Below are 5,940 nucleotides of genomic sequence, written 5' to 3' on the forward strand. Positions count from 1 at the left end.
ATAATAATATGATTTTAAAATATCATATTTAAAATATTTAGGATTTAAAAATCCCGAAAACGCGTCCGTTGGTTTGAAAACCGAAAAGATTCGCCGGATGGAAATCCGCGAGACGTAGAAACGTATAAATTAAAATATGAATACAAATATTCACATAACACATAATAATTAATATATACATATTATTACAAATAATAATAATATAGGTCATTGAAATGACGTGGCACACTAACAGTTAACGGTCGTTAAATAATTAACTGAAAAAGATAACGGAAAAAGTAGGGTCGTGACAGTACCTTCCCGTTACGGAAATTTCGTCCCGAAATTTAAGCAGGCGCAGGGGTTGACTCGGCATCTGAGAACAAATGCTGGTATTTCTGCTTCATCTGGTCTTCACGCTCCCAAGTGAACTCGGGACCGCGTCTAGCGTTCCATCTGACCCGAACAATAGGAATTCTGCTCTGTTTAAGAGTCTTAACCTCTCGGTCCATGATTTCAACAGGCTCCTAAATAAAATGCAATTGCTTATCAACTTGAAGTTCCTCCAAAGGAATAGTCTGATCAAATTCAGCCAAGCACTTCTTTAAATTCGAAATATGGAAAACATCGTGAACAGCACTGAGTTCTTGTGGCAACTTCAAACGATAAGCCACTGGTCCAACTCTCTCAATAATCCCAAAAGGTCCAACAAATCGAGGATTCAACTTTCCCCTTTTACCAAAACGTACCACACCCTTCCAAGGTGAAACTTTCAACATAACACGATCACCGACCTGAAAGTCGATATCGTTCCTTCTCTTATCAGCATAACTCTTTTGCCTACTCCTGGCAGTTCTCAATCTTTCCTTAATCTGTGCAATCTTCTCGGTAGTCTCGTGAATGATCTCTGGTCATGTGAGTTGAGCATCCCCAACCTCATTCCAACAGACAGGAGACCTACACTTTCTACCATACAGAGCTTCAAATGGTGCGGCTTTAATACTTGCATGATAACTGCTGTTATAAGAAAACTCATCCAGTGGCAAATATTTATCCCACCCATTTCCAAAATCAATAACACACGCTCTTAACATGTTTTCTACGTTTGAATGGTCCTTTCACTCTGACCATCCGTCTGTGGATGATAAGCGGTGCTCATATCCAATTTAGTTCCTAGAACACCTTGTTAGGACTGCCTCAGTCCAACATAATCGATACGGGAACACCATGTCTCGAAATAATCTCCTTCAAATACAAACGAGTAAACTTCTTCATTGAATATGTTTCCTTAATTGGCAAGAAAAGAGTTGACTTAGCGAGTCGGTAACAATCACCCAAATGGTATCATAACCACCCACAACTCCCGGTAACTTCGTAATAAAGTCCATCTTAATACCTTCCCACTTCCACTCGGGAATTTCAGGTTGCACCAAAAGTCCAGACGGTTTTTGATGTTCAGCTTTAACCTTAGCGCAGGTCAAACACTTAGCCACATACGTAGCCACATCAGCTTTCAAATTAGGCCACCAATACAGCTCCTTAAGATCATGATACATCTTTCCTGAACCAGGATGAATAGAGTACCTAGACTTATGAGCCTCATCTAAAACAAGTTTTCGTAGATCACCAAACTTCGGAACCCAAAGGCATCCCGCAAAATACCGAGTACCATCGGTTTGTACGTCTAACTGTTTACTCAAGCCTCGGACCTTCCCGTTACAAAATTTTCCTCCTTCAAGGCTTCTTATTGTGCCTCAAGGATCTGCCTAGCGAGGTTTGTTTGAATTGTCATATTCAAGGCCCTAGACCTGCGAGGTTCAGCCCTTTCTTTACGACTTAATGCATCAGCCACATCATTGGCCTTTCCCGGATGATATAAAAGTTCGCAATCATAATCATTTAACGTCTCAACCCATCTTCGTTGCCTCATATTTAACTGTTTCTGATCAAGAATATGTTGAAGACTTTTGTGATCAGTGTACAATGTACCTTTGACCCCATATAGATAATGTCTGCAAATCTTAAGCGCAAACACAACAGCTCTCAACTCTAAATCATGGGTTACGTAGTTCTGCTCGTGAATCTTCAACTGACGTGACGCGTACGCAATAACTTTCTTTCGTTGCATCAAAACACAACCAAAGTCTTGACACGAAGCATCACAATAGATAACAAAATCATCATTACCCTCAGGTAGTGATAATATCGGTGCAGAAGTTAACTTCTTCTTCAGATTTTGGAAAGCAGACTCTTGTTCACTCTTCCACTCGTACTTCTTCCCCTTATGCGTTAAAGCAGTCAGAGGTTTCGCTACTCGTGAAAAATCTTGAATGAACCTTCTATAATAGCCTGCTAATCCTAGAAACTGGCGAATCTGAGTAGGAGTTTTCGGAACTTCCCACTTTTCAATCGCCTCAATCTTAGCAGAATCAACTTGTATTCCCTATTTACTAACAATATGTCCGAGGAAATTGAACTTCTCTTAACCAGAAAGCACACTTAGAGAACTTAGCGTACAACTCTTCTTTCCTCAACAGATCAAGCACTAACTTCAAATGTTCTTCGCCCTTCATCACTCTTAGAATAAATAAGGATGTGGTCGATGAAAACAGTAACGAATTTGTCCAGATAGGGTCTACACACACGGTTCATGAGGTCCATGAACACAACAGGTGCATTTGTCAATCTGAACGGCATAACAAGAAATTCAAAGTGACTATAACGGGTACAGAAAGCGGTTTTCAGAATATCAGTTTCTTTAGCGCGTAATTGGTGATAACCGAAACGAAGATCAATCTTATAATAAATGGACGAACCTTGAAGTTGATCGAACAGATCATCAATTCTCGGAAGAGGGTAACGGTTTTTAACAGTAAGCTCGTTCAATTCACGATAATCAATACACAAACGAAATGAACCATCTTTCTTCTCAACGAACAAAACGGGAGCTCCCCAAGGGGACGAACTGGGACGGATGAAATAAAGTTGCAATAATGAAGGAAGAAATAAATATGGAGTAGTCACATCGGTGGCATAGATATTTAAGGCAATTCTCTCAAAGGAGTTAACGAGGATCATGGACTCCAAAGTAAATTTTCATTATATTTCCGAAAGGAAGACGTATGAAAGGTGTGATAATTCAACGAGAGTGAACTTCCTTGTACAATGAGCGAGGAAGTCTAGGATTCATCCATATTCTTAAATTTATGTGCGGATGAAAAGAACGTGAATCATGGGTTATAAAGAATGGCCGACTCCAGGTGAGATGAATCTCCAAAAATAATTTCGTGCACCCTAAAGTATCGAATCCTAGGATTGATGTTTACGAGGGTGTTGCGGTTGACAGCGAAAATTGAGAGTAGAAACTCCTCAAACGGTCTAGAGTAATATATATCCATGATACCCATTATAACAACAGTTGGGGTAGAAACCCACCTAGCGCCTTTTATACAATAAGGTGACCATCGAGTGTACCCCAGAAACTTGATTTATCGATCTGCGTTTCGGCCATGTCCAACCATAAGAGGGAAAATTCTATGAGCGCAAAGACTTTCCAACAAATTTTATAAAACCGGCATCCAAACTGGTGTAAGAATTTCTATCAATGGACTTAATGGTAAATTTTCATCCTTAAACGGAGGATGAGAAGAAATGTGATCCAAACATTCTGTAGAGTAATGCGAAAATTCTAATGTAATCAATCAAAGAAGTTTTGAAAAAGCTTTAAACGTCTAATGTAACCCCATAAATGGAACGAAGCTCTTAGTAAATTTAGAAGTATGTACAACGTGTACCATTTTACGTAAATCAATTTGAGTTAACTAGACAACTCAATAAGAGTGGTTTTAAAATAATTTTGAAGGTATAAATTAGTGTATACTAGCCAAAATAGGTAAGGGTAAATTTGTCCATTTGAATTCATACGTACATATATGATTTTATAAATAGTATACATGACAAAGTATTTCATTACTTCTATTCGCCCATAAATCTCGTGAGAACCGCCCAATTACACAAATGTGTAAAATTTTTAATGAAAAGCAGGGTATCCGCATCACAGAGGTTACGAGTTGAAGTAAGATCGTTAAAGCTCGGGTGATGGACTTGAATCGTCTTGCGACATCTCTTCAATAAATGCTACGAGGTCATGAAAACCAATGAGTTAAATAATGTCTTGACTTTTATCAGAACACAAGTCCTTGGGTCAAAACTATTCACGTGCGAAGCTGTCACTAACAAGCGAGTTATAAATGATAAAACATGGGGTAGGTAGTTCGGTTAAGATGAGTCTCTCGCATATCAACAAATAAGATAATGAGTATCTTCCTTACTCATGTAATAACGTTAGAATTTTCGAATGAGTGGTGTACAAATTTTCTTTGACTCGCTTTCTATTCCTCATGTCACAATATTGGGACTTTTTATGAATTAAAGTAATATAATCACGTTGGCCTGACGCCATTATATTTCACTAACTCATAGTTCCATTCCAATATCACTACATAAGGTCAGGACACGTGGTCAACCTCGAATTTCAACACAATTTCCCTAAAACAATTTCTTAACAATGTGCTAAGGATAGCACAAGAGACAAAGACATCGAAAGTAATGAATAGGAGTAACGATGACATAAAAATATCTTCGAAGTACCAAGAATCTCTAAAAGTAAGAATGACGTTTTTCGTTTCAACAACCAAAGCACATAGGCACAACGGCACAAATGCACGTAATATAACAAAAATGTTATATACCTAAACATAATAGCTGACATTGAAATGCCGAGCATTTAGAAGTCAAGAATGACATCTCGCGTAATATAACTCAAACGTTATATACATAACCATAATAGATGACATAGAAATGCCGAGAATTCTAGAACACGTAATGTAACTTAAACGTTATATCAATAAACACTAATTATGACATAGAAATGTCGAGAATTCCAGAAGTCAAGAATGACACCCCCTCGGTTTCACTAACCGAGGTGTTCCTTTAAAAGATGAACTCGCATGAGTCGGAGAATACGTTTAAATCGGAATGGGAGTTCCTCCCGGATTCAGAACATAATAGAAATGTATGTATGATAACAATATACATACCAACACGACACAAATAATCACATATAATAATATATAATAGGCCGGGCTGTAGACTAGACTCACTAATGCACCCTATTGACCCGGGTAACGACATCAGTGCAGCCTAATTCCCTACAACCAGAGCTCTGATACCAACTGTGACGACTCCGTCAAAACACTTAACGGCTCCGTCACTTGGTCCCACAGCTTGATCAAAAATCTATATGAATTTAATAAAACAACCTTGCATTCTTTATTTAAAAATGATTTCCTATAAAGGAAATCTACTAAAATGTATAAGTTTAGAAAAACTATACAATAATACTTTAACCAAAAGTTGACCAAAATAAAGTCAACAAACAACCACTTTTTAATGTAACAAAATAGAATGCAAGTTAATGTTTAACAAAAGCTGCCATCATAAATATGCAGACTCTCTAAGCACAGCGGAAGCAATCAATCATGAACCTGAGAATAAAACATGCGAGTAACTGTCAACAAAAATGTTGAGTGAATTATAGGTTTAATATTGCCAACAATATTTAATTTAAACAATAAAAATTTATGTTTGAAAACATAAAAGTCTTTTTTAAACCACCAAATTATATGCTAGAAAACATATAATAAAACATTATTCCATTTTCCGTGAGCCACCTGGTAACCACTTAACCCTTTATTTACCCTTGCCAAACACAATAAATAATATACACCGAACAAGTGTATCTACAACAAAATACGAAGTACTAAACATTCCGATAACAAATTGCTAGCGCGACTAGCTCGAAATGGGGTTGTCAAACCCGATAGATCTATCCATAGGATTCGCGTTCACCAGTCGAAATCAGTGATTACAGTTACCAGACTAGGGAATATTTTTGTTCAA

This window comes from Rutidosis leptorrhynchoides, chromosome 5 (genome assembly GCF_046630445.1).
Source record: "Rutidosis leptorrhynchoides isolate AG116_Rl617_1_P2 chromosome 5, CSIRO_AGI_Rlap_v1, whole genome shotgun sequence".
Classification (NCBI taxonomy): Eukaryota; Viridiplantae; Streptophyta; class Magnoliopsida; order Asterales; family Asteraceae; genus Rutidosis; species Rutidosis leptorrhynchoides.